The sequence below is a fragment of the Ciconia boyciana genome, chromosome 4 (assembly GCF_034638445.1).
Source record: "Ciconia boyciana chromosome 4, ASM3463844v1, whole genome shotgun sequence".
NCBI lineage: Eukaryota > Metazoa > Chordata > Aves > Ciconiiformes > Ciconiidae > Ciconia > Ciconia boyciana.
The window spans coordinates 52,118,631-52,134,646 of NC_132937.1; positions in this window are offsets into that span (position 1 = coordinate 52,118,631).

Below are 16,016 nucleotides of genomic sequence, written 5' to 3' on the forward strand. Positions count from 1 at the left end.
CCTCCAAAAACGGGTCGGTTTCTCCCTGTTTCAGCCGGTGTACGCACATTTCCTTGACTGTTGTTGTTATTCTGAGCACAGTACAACTGGGCATTGCTCGGTCCTAAGCAAGAGCGGTACTTTCAGTCTGATACCAATTGCTTATGTAGGATGAAGAAGGAAGCAGTTAACATGAATATATACTTAGGATACAGGAGACATATGTTGGCCATTTCCTCTCCGACACCCCTGTGTTACTTTTACGGCGGACCGCAGCCCCGCTTGCCAGTGTCCCGAAGGACAGATACTCTTTCGAGGACGATGACACAGAACAGGTAGGGGGGCCGCTGCCCCTCCTTTAAAGCGCCGACTGTTTGTTTTTCTCTCCCTCGCCGATGGTCACACAAACCACAGAGAGAACAAGGAAATGTTCAGCCCCTTAGGTTTCACCAGCTGCCAAAACCCCCCAAACCAAAACACAAAGACCCACCCTCCACTAGCAGCTTCAGCCGCCTTCGGAAAGTTTCCACTCGCGATAGCAGCTGCTAAGTTGGATGACCGATCGGCCGGTATTTTCCCCTACAGTTCACGTATTTAAGCCCGAAATGATGAGTGCGCCGAACCTCCTGCCACCGCCGCCCTGCCCCCAAAAACAGCCCACCCAAACAACCAGCAACCGGGCTCGGTCGGTCGCCACGAAACCCGAGCAGAGCCGGAGCGCCGGCAGCAGCGGAGCGGTCCTTGGCTTTCGCCTCCGTACGCTGCCTTCTTCGTTTCTCTCCTTCCAAACTTTCGGGCGCTCGCTCTGAGCTGTATTTATAGACCTGGAGACCACGGCTGTATTTTTCCTTGTGCCTCCTTTGGCTTGGGCTTAAGTCACTGGCAGGGAAAATAAAAGGGAGGCAGGCAGGCGGGCAGACGAGCGGGAGGACAGCAGGGGAACAGAGCTGGAAGTCCCGCAGACGGGAGCCGGAGGGGGCTGGGGCAGGCGGCCGGCGGTGCGGGGCTCCCCCGTGCTCCGGGTGGACGGGAGCGAGGTAACGGGGGAAGGTCCGGCCCTGGCCCCGGCCGCGGCCCCGGCCCCGGCTCGCTGGGTGGGGGGAGGAAAGCCTCTCGCCTGCGGGGAAGGGGAGGTCGGGGCGGCCGCCCCGTCCCGGGGGGGGGCTCGGAGGGGCCGAGGGTGGGCAGAGCTTGTGTTCGCGTCCGGGGCGGGGGGGGACGAGGCGGTGTTCGCACGAACCCCTGCCGTAGGACCAGGTGACAACGAAGCGCGGACGATCGGGGCAGGGGCTTCCCCGCCCGCCCCCGCCGGGGCGGCTGGGCAGCCGCTGCCCGCTGCCGGAGCGGCGACCAGCCGGGAAGCGGCTGGCGGCAGCCCGGGGCCGAGCCCGCGCCGGGGGTCGGCGCCGGCCCCGGGGCCCGGCCGGGGAGGGCCCGGGGGCGGCGGAACGGCGGCGCTGAGCGGGGACGCTGGGCGGCTGCGGCGGGAGCTGCGGCGCCCGGGGGCCGCGGGGAGCCCGGCAGACGGCCCGGGGAGCGCGGCTCTCCGCGGCGGGGGCTGTGCGGGGCTGTGCGGGGCTGTGCGGGGCTGTGCGGGGCGGCGGGGCTGTGCGGGGCGGCGGGGCAGGCAGCGCTTGGCTGGGCGGCCGTGGGGCGTTTGTCCCGCGACGCCCCTGCTCTGCTTCGAGCAATCGAACCCCAACACGAACCCACGCCGCGCAGGACAACAGGGAAGTGGTAGCTATCTGGAAAGGCGTTTATTGGAGAAGGGGAAAGCTTTCCCTGCCTGCAGAAAAAGTGGTTGGGGGATTAAAAAGTGGGCGTTTGGGGTTTTGCCGTTTCGCTTTTTTTTTTTTGCTTCCCCCTGCGGTCCGCGAGTAAAGAAGCTCCCTGCTCCCGCAGCGTGGATGGTGAAAGTCTCTAACACGGCACCAAGTGTCCCAATAGCGTGGATGGTGTAACTGTCATGTTGTTAAGCGTTTCCTTGTTGACGTGCACCACGTTTAGCCTCTAATCTCCGAAATGGATGTCAAAGCGGCTTCTGACATCTTTAGAGAGCCTGTCCTGCAGGTAAGTAAAAAATGCGAAGCTGCGGAAGGAGCTCGCTTCTGGGCTGAAAATGAGACTTTCAGGTTTGGCTTCCAGTGGCAGAACGGCTGGAACAGCAGGATTACGCTTGGCTGTGCAGTTTGGCATTATTATGACCCTGTTCAAACGCACTCTGATGTGCCATGAGGAAGGTATAAAATTAGATTAAGGCTCCCAACAACCCATCAAATCCCGTTCAGAGCCCCGGCTCTGGACTCGGGCTTGTTTAAATCACTGACACTTTAGAACAAAACCCTTTCACCCTTCAACTCTCCGGGCATATTTTTCTGTTTGATTACATTAATAATTTAATTTCTGTTTCTTACTGGCCCTTCCAAGCGGGCACATCGACCCCCTTCCAACACGGGCGGGGGCTGTTATTTTTAGCTCGTTCGCTGGAACAAAATGTTCCAACACTCCCTGCTTTGAATCTCATTGCGGTTTGACAACTCTTTGATATTTAAGACCGCCGGTTTTCCTTGTCAAACTACCTGTTATAGGAAATGGCTCCCTTAGCTTGGCAAATCACTCTCAACAAAGTAGACAGGAGCATTTGCCTAAGTAAAGAAACGTTTCTAAAATGTTGCAGGGAAATACCCGAAATATTAAACTGGTAAATCTACCACAGGTGCTACCCTTACGATGACCCTAACAGTGTGCCCAGCTATCAAACTCAATAAGAACTGATCAAAATATTGCCATGCCTTCTTGTCCCCTTGATAAATACATTTTGTCGGCGCTTGCTGAACGGTTTTTGAGAGTTCCACATGCACTTCATAAACTGCACTAAAAATGCGGGTCCAATTCAAATATAATTTAAATAGCCCTGCTCCCCCTTCCCAGCTGCAGTTCTGCAGCTACTGTTTCGGTAACAGGGTACTTTAAAGTGCGTTTAAATATCTGCCCCCCCACCCCCACCCCGCGTTGTCCGAGAGCTTCCAGCTGACACTACTACTGTGTCCATTTTAAAAACGTGTCGCTGTGTGTTTTAGCTAGAAGCTGTCCAACATAAATGCAAATAGCGCTATGAAGGGCCACGACAAAGTAGGTGGGAAGGGAAAGGGAGAAATCCACTCTGTCGAGTGATGCCTCCTAAGGAGTGAATTACAGTAATTCAGACTTTATAAACTAGCGCCCTTGAGATGATAATGCCACACGCATTGATTCGTACGCATAGGTACGGTCTGAGGTGTCGAAACGATAACAGGAGTTTTAAACTTCATAGCTGTAGATTTGGAAAGTTCTCATACCACTTGCGCCTGGACACCCGCGCACATTAGCAAAAACGCTGCATTGAATTAAGTGCCTGATCACTGCCATCGTCGTCACAGGATTTTCTGTTACCGCCAAGAGCATCCTCACGTAGGATGCCCTCCGTGGCCAGGGGCCAGCGACTGAACGAAATCAAATGAATAAAATAAGTGCAAACTAGTCTTCTTTGTACAGAGAGGTCGAAATGTGTGTAAGGGGAGCATCTAGACAAGATGAAACCCTGAGTTTTGCGGCTCCAAATCGTTACATTCTCAGCAACAGAACACGATCATTACGCACGAGAGAAAGGGGCAAAATCCTGCTCATATAGTGACTACTGTTATGACAAGGAGCAATAACTGCTTTGTTATAAAAATAGTGTTTGTTATGAAGAAACTGAGTGAGCAGCCATCCAGATAAACATTCTCTGCGTCTAACAAGCCTACAGTCTTCGTGATGTTTTGTGTGCTGCTAACCCCCTGTCGTTTTCAATCGTTATTGTCTTTTTTTTTTTTTGCTTGTAATTATGCACATTGTTTCCCACTTACCCCAATTTCAGCACTAACGCTCCGAAATTACATAGAGAAATAAAAGAAAGGCTATTTTTTCCTGTATGTGCGCGTCGATAAATTAAATACCTATCCTTACTCTGCAGTAACCTTTCTGTACGATTATATCGACTCCACTCAAACATTAGAGTCTCTAATTCCTCTGCGTGCGTAGTGCACCTCAGCTGCTTTTTCCCGGTTCTTGAAGAACAGCGATAAACTCTCTTTGACAGGTAGGGAAAACCTACAAAACCGGAGTGCAATACGGATATTGCTCCTCAAGTTGGGCGCTTTCTCTTTGTATCGCTATTTATCTCTCTGTTACAAAATCCAGACGGACCGGTGTGCTTAAAACAAGCGGACTCCTTGGTTGTATGCGAGCAGATAACGAGAGGCAGACGTCCGGGTGCCCTGCGGCCTCGCCACCTCTCCGCTCCCTGTCGCCTGCTCCGCCCCGGCAGGAGCACTGGCACGAACCGCAGGCTGCAGCCCCAAGCAGCGCTGCTCAAAAAGGGCCGTAAAAACGTTGCTGCAGAGCATTCCTCGCAAATGCGTTCCCAGCCTCACACAATGCAGAGACACCAGCCTCCATAAAGGAACTAAATATAAAGTAAGAAGCCCACAAACACGACGCAAGACACAGTTTGGGGGCTGGTGGGGAGCGGGGGGACGTGCCTCTTTTGTTCGCCTCGGGTGCGCTCGGGAAGCTTCATTCCAGCTCTGCGTGGTGTTTGTGGCCGGACTACCAGGGTGAAGCCGGCCGGGTTTGGCCACGGCGACGGGCCTCCCCGCACCTCCTCGCCCTCGCCCCCCGCGCGCCCCCGCGTACATCTCCCTGCACGCACAGCCTCCGCCGGGAGACCTTCCCGAGAGCTTACCGACCACCTCCCGCAGGCTTAGGTCGGCGGCATTTCTGCGGCTACCGCGGCCGACCCGCCCCACTGCCGCTGCACCTGCCCGGGCGATGCCCTTCGCCGCCCGCCCGCGGGTCCCGCCCGGCCCCGGGCACCCCGGGGAGCGCGGGTCGGCGCTCTGCGCCGGCGGCTCTCGCAGGGCAGCGGCGCAGCCTTCCCTGTCCTTTACCGGCCCTTTCGTGGCTTTTACTCATTTACGCTTAAACGCAGACGGATTTAAAAACCCCGCCGGCGGAGCCGGGGGAAGAGCGGCGGCGGTGGTCCCTCCGCCGCGGCGGGGGCGCCGGCTGCCCCGGGGGTCCGCAGGGCACCCCTCCTCGCCCCCAGCCCAAAGCCCGGCTGCTGCCTTCCCCCGCCCCGCGCACCGCTGTGGCCGCCGGCCCGGCCTCGGCCGGGATTATTTTTAGGACGCCCGAGGCTTTCACCCCCTTCGGAGGAAAAGTCGCCTGATTTGGTCAGGGCCTCCCCGTGGCACCGGGCAGAGCCGGGGAGCGCTCCCGCCCTTGCGGCAGGGCACGGCTTCCCCGGGGCCACCGGCGACACCTCCGGCCGCCGGACGCGGGCAAGCGGCCGCGCAGCTCCCGCACGGCAAGGCCCCGCCGCCGCGCCGGCCCCGGGCCGCGGCTGCCGCCGCCGCCGCGTTACCGCCGGGCCCGCCGCGGGCGGCGCGGAGACGGCGGAGCCCCGTGCGCGGCCCGTGCGCGGCCGCGCAGCGCAGCGCGGCCCCCGCGCGCCCCCTAGCGCCGCCCGCGCGCCTCCGCGGCCGCGGTACCGCCCGCCCGCAGTGTGGGGCTGGGGTCCGGGCGGTCGGGGTCGGCCCCCCAGCTGCGGGGCTGCCGTCCCAGCTGCGGGGCTCGGCCTCCTGCCTGTGGGGCCCGCCCTGCCTGCCTGCCCGCCTCTCTGGCCGCCCTGGGCGCAGCCGCCTGGGTGTGGGGCCCAGGTTCCCCCCGTCGCCCCCAAGGCCACAGCACCTCCCCAAGGGAGCCTGGGGGCGGCTCTGGGGCCGGGTGTGGACCGTGGGGGCATGTCTCGGTTCTGCCCCTGCAGCCCCACGTCACCCTCCTGTGCCCACCCTAGCCTTCCTCTGGGGGGAGGAGGCCCTCTCCGTCGCTGGGGGAGGCCCGGGGCACCCGTCTGCACCTCCAGCCTGCTCCACGCGTGAGTCAATGGTGACAACCAGCTGGCCCCGCTCCCACCCTCAGCATCTCCCTCTGCCGTCCCTCAAACACCGGCTCGCCTGACCCCGACCCGAGAGACCCATCCTCTGCCCAGGTGCTTCCGCGGGGCGCATCCATCGCCTCATCACAGAGCACAAGGGCATTGCGCACGTGGTTTCGTCTGCTTGCACACAAACCCCTTGGAGGTGAAGGGACCATTAGCCTCACATTACAGAAGGGACGCAAAGGTAAAAATTACTAAGTTTACCGACCCTGCTTGAAATAATTAAAATCTTGTTCCACTTCAGGTCTCCTGACAATAATGGTTATGGACACAAGTCTGTATTAAAGCTCCAGAATTCACCTTAGTTCTTTATTTACGGAGGCGTGGTGTGTGCTTAAAACTGTTTACTGGTATCACTGCATGCTTCTTCTTCATCAAGCAAACTGAAAAATAACATTCTGTGGAATCGTCCTGGCAGGTTTACCAGTGAGCTTGACGCCTGCAGAGATGCTTATGCACAGCTTTTCCACAGAGCTGTCAGTTTCTTGCAGTCTAAGCTTCGCGGGGTGTGCTCCTGAATGCCATCTCATCATGAAGAGATATCCTTGAGGAGGATTTTTTACTCCTCCCCCCTGCAACTTCTTAACCAGCTCAAATCTAACATCAATTGACCGCTGTTACAATCTACCTCAGCTATGCAACCAAATCTTCAAAGGCAGCCAGGTTGCCAGTGTCATGCCATTTTGTGAAACAGAGAAGCTAACACCGGGATGCCATTACCTCCGTGAGGGGCAGAGGTGCAGCTCCTGATCTCCACTTTGCTTTAGGCAGATGAGGTTGGCAGAGCTGTGCAACCCACCAAAATGGACAGCATCAGCTCCCACCATAGTTGTGAAATGAAATACAGTTCTCTACTTACTACAGAATAGCAGAAATGTAGACTGAAGTCTAAACAAAGTATTTGTTTGACGTATATATGAACAAAATTAACAGACATCTTCAAGAATAAGAGAAAATGAGACCTAATAAGGAAGGATGAAGCACCTAGATTTGTTCTGTCTTGAAAGGAAGGTTGAGGAGAGTCACGGTAGAGTCCAAGCACAGCTTTAACGGTGATGGGGAGAGGAGAGGGAGGTGACATTTTTTTCCTTGCCATTTGAATATGTCCATCCCTAACGTTTCCAGACAGAGTAGCTGTGTGGGAATTTGTCCCGCACCTCTGGGAACTGAAGCACATATGGCGTGTTTAGAAATGACGGGTGGGGCAAAGGTGGCTCTTAGGATGCCTGCTGTTAGAGAAGCCAAATTAGATTTTGGTGTAATTTATCAGAGCTAGAGGCCACCCCATGTTACAGTAGTCCTCCTAGTGCTACTTACGGCCAGAGTATGCCTTACAGTTTTTATGTTAATTTCCTTCCCTTCGTGACCCACGCATGAGTAGTGGTGCCTCTAGTCCACTGATGACTGTTGATAACCTAACAGGCAATATCAAGTGTGAATTAAGATCTCTGCCAGAGACGCCAGCAAGCCCAGTCCCTACGTAGGCTGTCACTTCTTCACCAGGACAAATTCCTCAGACCAGAGTGTAGCAGCAGGGAGGGCCATGAGAGGAGGAAGGTTTTGAAAGGGTTACTCAAGTCTTAGTCCTATGCACAAGGCTCCACCCAGTCTGGTAATGGGGGGATGTTCAGCACATATTTCTGGGCTTAACTCACAGTATCTTAACATTACCCCTGGGATGAAATATACCCTCTTTTATGAGCTCAGGAGTGGTAAAATAAGAACTTTGGTGAAGTATGCAGAGGTCATCCTAATTCATGAAAATGAAACGAGTTCCCTCCAAGAATGATTTACTGCGTTTTGTTACCATATTTTTTGACTGCCATTATTTTCTATACTTAATCTTTTATGGGGCTTTTATGATTTTCTTAAACTGGGAGTTCATTTATGGGGAACGTTCTCCTGCCCCCTTCCCCAGTCAAGGCCCCAATATGCAAAGTCAAGTTTAATTTTTGTTTTTCGCTTTGTGGTTCACTTCTCAGAAAGCTTTTAGATTCTGAAGGAAAAGAACCTATCCTACAACAGTAACCTAGGGACCAAAGGAAAAGAAAACTGCAATGTAGCTTGTTTTTATGTTCAGGGGACTACTTGTGAAGCCCATTTAGAGAAAATCACATGACAACCCTGAAGAGCATACTGACACTATATCCTTGCCTGGTTTGGGGGTTCTCTATTTCATTTCTTTAGATCCTCTTCACATCCACACCCAAGGACACTGACTTATGAGTAAAACGATGTGGCGATGTCTTCAAGACTGTTTATCTTGGAACACTGAATCAGGTTCACTACCTCACTCTGTACCCACAGCAGAACAGACTGTGAGGCTACCTACATTCTTTCTCAAGTGGCCTGATCTGCTGCTGCTCATCAAATAAGTGAATCCCTCATGCCTGAAAGGGAGAGATGCAGAATTCATGGAGGACTCAGGGTGATGAGCTCCACCACACCTTCATAAAAATTATACTGGTTGTATAATTGGCCTGTAAGTAAAGTTTAAAAGCAAGGAGCCACGGCAAGTTCTATTGATGGTGAGCTGAATCTGCGCTTGCCAAAGGCTTTCTAGCTGACCCCCAGAACAAAGAAGGTACCTTTGTTATTAAAAAAATCCCCGTATCATTCCTGAAAAGGCAGCCAGAATTAGGAGGTAGCTGGTCCTTTATTTCTGAGGCGAGCTCTGCTGAACAGCTGATACTGAGCAGGAGGGGATCGTTCAAACATCTGTCTTTATAGCAGAGTTGGAAGCTTCTGAGATGATTCCTCCTAACTGCAGTTATAAAGAAAAATGAACAGGCTGATTTTAGGGCAAGCATGATTTAAAAAAATGTTTTAATTCTTTGTGCAAGATTTTTCACTAAAAACCAGAGCCTGTACTGTCAGGCATTTCTTTGTCGTTTCATCTCATCTGTTAGGTATGTAAGCATTAAGAGTGCTACTCTTATTTTTCAGTAAAAAGGTATAAAAATTGATGCGTTGCCCTTCTTTTCATTAAGGGAAGGAAGTGAGCAATGAATATAGACTAAGGATATATTCATGGCAGTTTGCTGTCATTTCGCACAATTCCAGAAGTGTAAGTAAAATGGAAAGCAGGGGCCAATAAAAGCAATTTTCTGAGTCCTATTAGCTGCCAAGTGAAATCACAATATATCGTTAGCTGGGAATCTGCAAGATTTCTCACCTAATTCTACTGGACTTAAATTTTAATTTGCCATCAGAACAAAACCTCTAATTGCAAGAAGCAGCAGTTTATTACATCTTTTATGTGACTCTGACTCACACATTGACCAAACTGTAAGGAAAGAATTTTCCCCTGCATACAGATTATGATCCTGCTTGGATGTTCTGTACCTAAAAATTCTTCACAATTTACTAATAAGAAACAGAGAATGAGAGGAAATTGTCTTCATCTGTTTCTCTCACCCATAAAGCCCAAAATAGACAAAGTGTTAGAGCACTTGCCATACCCTTGCACCTTCTTTAGTTAACTCCTCTTGCACAGTCCTTAACTAGCAAGCTGTTAGAGAAAAGCAATATGTGTGGAGAGGAACTTTTATATCTCAGGTATCAGTGAAAGGCTTGTGGTAAATACAGGGGGAAAACATAGAAAAACAGTAGAATTAGGAGTTAGAAGAGTAAGGGGAAAAAAGAGGAAAAGGGCGCCTACTGAGGCTTCTCTCTCCAGACACTCATGATCAAAGCCCACCACTGCCATTAGGCAATCAATCTGCAGTTGCGTACATAAAACTTTGGCAGTATATAGTCTCCACTGCTTTCAACAGAGGCTTTAGACATCTGAAACTGGGCACTCTCCCAAAATTTAGATCCAGTTGCACTATGCATTCCAGAAAAGACAGCACCAAATCAGAGGCCCTCTTTTACCCATGTTATTTTGAAGCTGCAGCATATGAAAAGATATGCTCCAACCCCCCCACCCCATTTAACCTCTTGGGCTGGCTATGTTTGTGTCCTCCAGCTTCATCAGATGGCACACACTGCTAGTAGGCAATTACTGCCTTTTACTGCATTGTTGTTTTAGGAGACATTACTGAAAATGTGTGCTTGTCCTTCCTGACTAATTCCTTCCAGGATCATTCAGTCACCTATGGACTTCTTTATTTTGTAAATAGAAATCTACATTGGCATAGCATTTTGTAAGTGTAATGCAACTTGTTTCATAAGATGAGTGACGCTGAATCTCCTGATTTGTCTTGTTTTTTCAGCTTTTAAACTTCTATGTCTTTTGAGCTGGGACATTCTCCTGCTCTTGATTCAAAACCGGTCCTAGCAGCCAGCTGAAGTTTTAGCAGCTTCCTATTCTCGCTCACTCCACAGTCAGAGGTTTTTCAAGCAGCTGCACTGGATTGCCTTGCAGGGAGATGAATTCAGAGGAATTCTGCAGTCCCACTCGAAGCACTGAGGGCAGCCTCAGTTACTTAATCCTAATCTGTCTACCTCTATCTCTAGATGCTTCTGTGTTCCTCTGATTAAACACCTCTTTAGAGATAAATTAATCTCAGTGTGTTTGAAGAATACAGAGGCTGCCCTACATTTACTAGATTTTACAATGCCAGAGTACTCCATCTCTTAATACTCTATCTATCTTTCATTCCATTATCAGAAAAAAGTGCAGTAGCTATAGATATAAAGGACATTTGCTGAACTCTTCCACATCCACATAAATGCCCTGTGGAATGTGCAGCCTCCGGTGAAGTTCTGCAGGAGAGATCCTTCTACAAGAAAAAGTCAGAGACCAAACACCAGTTAATAGGATACACATAGAAGTGTGGTGAGATCCAGAGCATGCACATGAAATCATCTGTGTATTTATGATAAGAAGCTCACTCCCTCTTGGATAACCTCATGATTGCTTTTGTTAAACCCTTGGCAGCCTAAAAGGCATCTTGCTTTCCAGCATCTGGGCCTTCTTCCTTTCTCTTTTCTTCTCTCTTCCCCATACAAGGGCCCCCTCTCTTCACTCAGCTCCCACTCTCCCTCTCAAATGACATGCCTTCTGTACTCGTCTGCGCAACAGCACAAGGCCCAGGCTGTGCTTCTAAAAGCCAGAAATAATGCCCTAGTCTCTCTGAGTGATTGATGCACTATCCATGGAGAATATTGTGCCTTGGTCAGAGGGGTTCGCAAAGCCATGCCCATTAAGATACCTGCTGATCTGCTTTTTACTTTCACTGTAATTTAAACAGAAGAATTTGGTGAATGTTCCTGGACTATATGGTCTTTCTTGCTGTTGTTGTTGGGAAGCTGAAGCCCAAGATTTCAAGGCTGATCCGGAGAAGGAATCACACACACAGAGATGTATGTTACACAAAGCTCTGTATTTAATATTTAAAAGAACTAAAACTTGAAGAAAATATTTTGCTTGAACAGATCTGTGAGGCAAGTCTTTAGTTCAGGCAGTGCTGCCTATTCTAATTAAACACATACATAGCCTTACTTTGACTAGTGTATCTAGAGAGCTCCAAGCAGATGGCATTTCCTTTCCTAAACCCTTGCCTCCTCTGCCAAGGCCAGACATTACACAAGTACCTTCAGTTTGTATCCAAAGACTAGAATACAGCCCAGGATGTGGATACTTGCCCATCTTTGGTGAGTGGAGACATACTGCTTCACCTTATGCCTGAGCCTGGACCTGAGACATGCGGACATCTGTTACAAGACAAGCTCTGAAGTGTTAAAAGATTTCAGTTTTACTGTGATCTTAGTAACCGAGAGCAGTTCTATCCTTTACTGTTACAGGGGATGTTCCTGTTTCCATCAAGTCAACAGCAGAATTTTCATTAACTTCAGCATTAAATGGGAATATTCACTGAGCACCTATCAGGGGAAACAGATATGGTAAAAGTTGGACAATTGTAAATGCCTACACTGGAAAACTTGATCCAAACATCCCAAGATGCTAGCAGTTCAGATCTGAATCCAAGCTGTGCAGTTCAGGAAAAGCTTTATTGATAACCCTTTAAGAAATTAACCTGCTGCTTTTCTCCAGTTACGATTTTGTATAAGGAAAGCTTAACCCTTAGGACATTGACATTTTTCCAAATCGCCAGAAAAACTGTCAGAGCACAGCTTGCTTTCAGTCAAAAATTATCCTGGGCAAGCTGGAATTTGGAAGAAAATAAGGTAATTGCTATATTAATGTATATAGATAATTAAACAATTTAGTTAATTTACAGTTTCTAATTATATGCTGCTATATGTTATTTTTCTGTGTCTCTAAGTCTCATGAGTAAAATCAGAACTGAAATGACTCTGTAAAGCTCACAAAGGTTTGCCAAGTTTCAACTAAATGTTGCCATCTACTGTTAGAATAATAATAAAAAAACACAAATGGGTGAAACTAGCACTGTAATTGTGGAAGAACTCAGTGGATACTTGTGTCCTATTGTGCTGATGCACAAGGGATTTTTCTTTGAATGCACAGACAATAATATGTCTGTAAATCCTTCTGTATGTCAGAGGGAGAATAGAGTTCATTGTTTGCAAGATCTCATTATGATTACTTTTCAGCTTCTAAAAATGTTGTAATAGTTTCCAGATCCAGCATTTATGGTATTCAGTATGTTGAGAGAAAATAGGCTTCATTGAAAAGCTTGCTCTAAATGTTCCTCATCTATGGTTTTTTTTGACTGAGCACATAGAAAAGTGATAGTAACGTGCACAGCAGATTTCTAAACATTTTACTTCTCCCGTATTAAAAGTTAAAAACACCCCCTCCCCTTTACTGACAAATACATAAGGGGTAGCTTTACATCAAGATCAAGCACGAACATCTGGGTAAGGACATGAAGACCTACTGGTTACAGACCACTTCTGTTCTGAGCTGACAGTAGAAAAACTACTTTCAGTCTTTTACTTTATGTACAGCAGAAACAGAATTTAAAAGGGATTAAAAATCTCAAAGAGGACACTATCCAAAGTGAAGCTCCAAAAATGAAGACAATGTGCATGTTTCTGTGTACGACACTGGAGCAGGAGATGGATTTCAAGCAATTATGGGACTTCTGGATTCCTGCTGTGTGTGCCTTAGCTGGCATACTACATCTATTTCTCCGTGTCCCATATTTGCTTGCTGAAAGGGACCCATTGAATTTTCTGCATAAGATTTTGATGGAAAAAGATAGCAAAATATATTCACCTAACAAGGGCTAGTATGTTTCAAACAGAACTTTGCATAACTTTGAAAAATCCTCTGCTCATGTGTTGTTTTATTACATTCTCAGGCAAACATCCTCAGCTGCCTGTCACAAGCATGAGTTGTGAAAAGGCTAGAGGCTATCCATACTATCTAGAAAAGAAGAAATCTGAATATAGAAAAAGCAAAAACCATGCATAGTATCATGCAGTGCCACCTACAGATGGAACAGTGAATTAGAAATAATTTTTCAGTAGGACTGTAAAAGAGTGGGTGTTGCTGCTGATGGAGCAGCATTGTAGAATGGCTCTTGCTCACCTGCGTACCACAGAAGATAAAATTGAGGGAGTATTAGTCATGTTTATTGTTTCAGAGTTTCTTTGAATTCTGTCAAATTATGTTTCTTCGAGGTACAGGAATATGAATTTTCATTATGTAAGTTCTGATTCAGCAGACAAGTGCAGTTAATGTGAGGTGTAATGTAGGATGGATTGAGAGACATTGAGCAGTCGCCCGGGACTCTGAAACTGTGTACTGAACAGTTTGTTACACCTTGTGTGTTACCAGCATGAAAGGAAGAATGGGTCAGCCAAAAGTAGTACCAGAAATAATGTACAGGTCTCTTTAAGAGTTATGCGATACAGGCCAAAGCTCTAAGAACTTTTTGAGATGCAAAAAAGGATGAAGTTAGGAAAGCCCAAACTTAGCAAGTTGAAAATATCAAGAGATGTGAAGAGCAGCAATAAGGTCTTCTATGGAAAAGGCTAAGACACTCAGTGACTTCTTTGCCTTGATTTTTACTGGTCATGTTTGTCTTCAGGTCTCCTAGGTCCCTAAGCCTACTGTCAAGGCCTTACAGAATGAAGCATTACCCAGGGTAGAGGAGGATTGAGTTAAGGAGTACTTAAGCAGGTTGGACACACACAAGCCCATGGGACCAGACAGAATGCATCTCAGGATGTTGTAGGAGCTGGCCAATGTCCTTGTGAGATACTCTGTACTATCCTCAAAGTGTCATCGTGTTTCAGAAAGGTTCCTGATGACTTGAAAAAGGTAAAAGATGCGCAGCCTTTTTCAAAAAGGGCAAGAAGATGAATCTAGGGAATGTCAGGCAGGTCAGCCTCACCTCAGTCCATGGTAAGATTATGAAGCGAATCCTCGTGGAAGCCATGTCCAGATGACTGCAGGAGAATAAAGTGATTGGGAGCATGGATTTAGCAAGGACAAATCATACCTGACCAACTGGATTGCCTTCTATAACATCCCATACAGACAAGAGGAGAGCAGTGGATACTGTTTACCTCAGCTTAGTGAGGCCTTCAGAGCAATCTCCTGCAGTATTCTTATAGCCAGATTGGTGAGATATGGATGGTATAAATGAACCATATAGTAGGTGGAAAACTTTCTGGACTGCCAGGCTTGTAAGGTAGTGGTGATCAGTATGAAATCTGTTGTTGGATACTTGTGACATTGTGCAGGGATCAGTCTGGGGCTAGAAGTGTTTAAAGCAATCTTTTGCTTGCAAATTTTTTTGATTATGAATCTTTTGATTGTAAATAAAAAGCAAACTTTTCTATCTTCCAGACTCTTAAAGAACTGAATCCAAGCATATGCTGAAATTCGTTACTTTCTTTACTTCCCTAAAATGTTATTCCTTTGTTTGAGTCTGCTTTTTGGGTTAGAATTCTGAATCTGTTGAAAGAAAGGCTGGTCATAGCATGCTAATGCTAGATCTGATAAAGGAAGCATCTCACTACACAGGAGAAGAAGTGCCTACTTCCAACAGATTATCACTTCACCATCCTTTACTGCAGTGGTGCTAACTCCAAGCTGTTCTGGGAGGTCTCCTGCATTAACTCTTGCCTTTTCAGTGGTGGCAGTAAGAATTGCTTTAGAGTTAAAAAAGCTAGCTCTGATTTACCTACTTCTGGTGATAGGTTGCCTGGTGGACACCACAAAAAGACTCCAACAGCAGACATAGCAATGTCTTTACTAGGACTTCCCCCATCTAATGCTGTCAGTGAAAACATTTCCCAATAAACCACAGTGGAAATAGCTGGCTTCAGCATGTCTACAGTGTTGCTGCTCTGACCTATTAAAAGGCATGTCCTGTTTGTAGATGAGCTGTGCTCTTTCTTTGCATGAGCAAACGCATCGAGGGATAGTTTCCCCTTAACCAGAGCAGAGATAGAGCACGAAGAAGGAAGCAGTGGCCAGTCCAGTCTTGTCCATGCAGGAGAAGGCTCAGTGGGGATCTTAATCAATGTATATAAATACCTGAAAGGAGGATGTAAAGAAGATGCAGCCAGGCTCTTTCCAGCCGTGCCCAGTGATGGGACAAGAGGCAATGAGCACAAACAGAAACATAGGAGGTTCCCTCTGAACATCAGAAAACACCTTTTCACTGTGAGGGTGACCGAGCACTGGCACAGGTTGCCCAGAGAGGTGGTGGAGTCTCCATCCTTGGAGATATTAAAAAGCTGTCTGGACACAGTCCTGGGCAACCTGGTTTAAGTGGCCCTGCTTGAGAAGGGGGGGTTGGACCAGATGACCTCCAGAGGTCCCTTCCAACCTCAACCATTCTGTGATTATGTGATTCCATGATTCTGAGCAGCTTTTTCCCATAGGAAATTGCAGCATAGTCTATTAATCCCGTCCTGTTTAAGAATAGCCATTTTCTATGGTAGTTAGCAGTGTACGTTTAGATACAAAGAAGTGGAAAGTAACGTGCAGATCTAAACTGTATCCATGCTGAAGCATACAGTCCTCCCATAACCATGTAACAAAGCGAAGAGTTCCCACAGTTATGTGGAAAAACAGTTTTGTTCCTTCTTCACTTTCAGTTTTGTTCCTTCTTCAGCATATGCA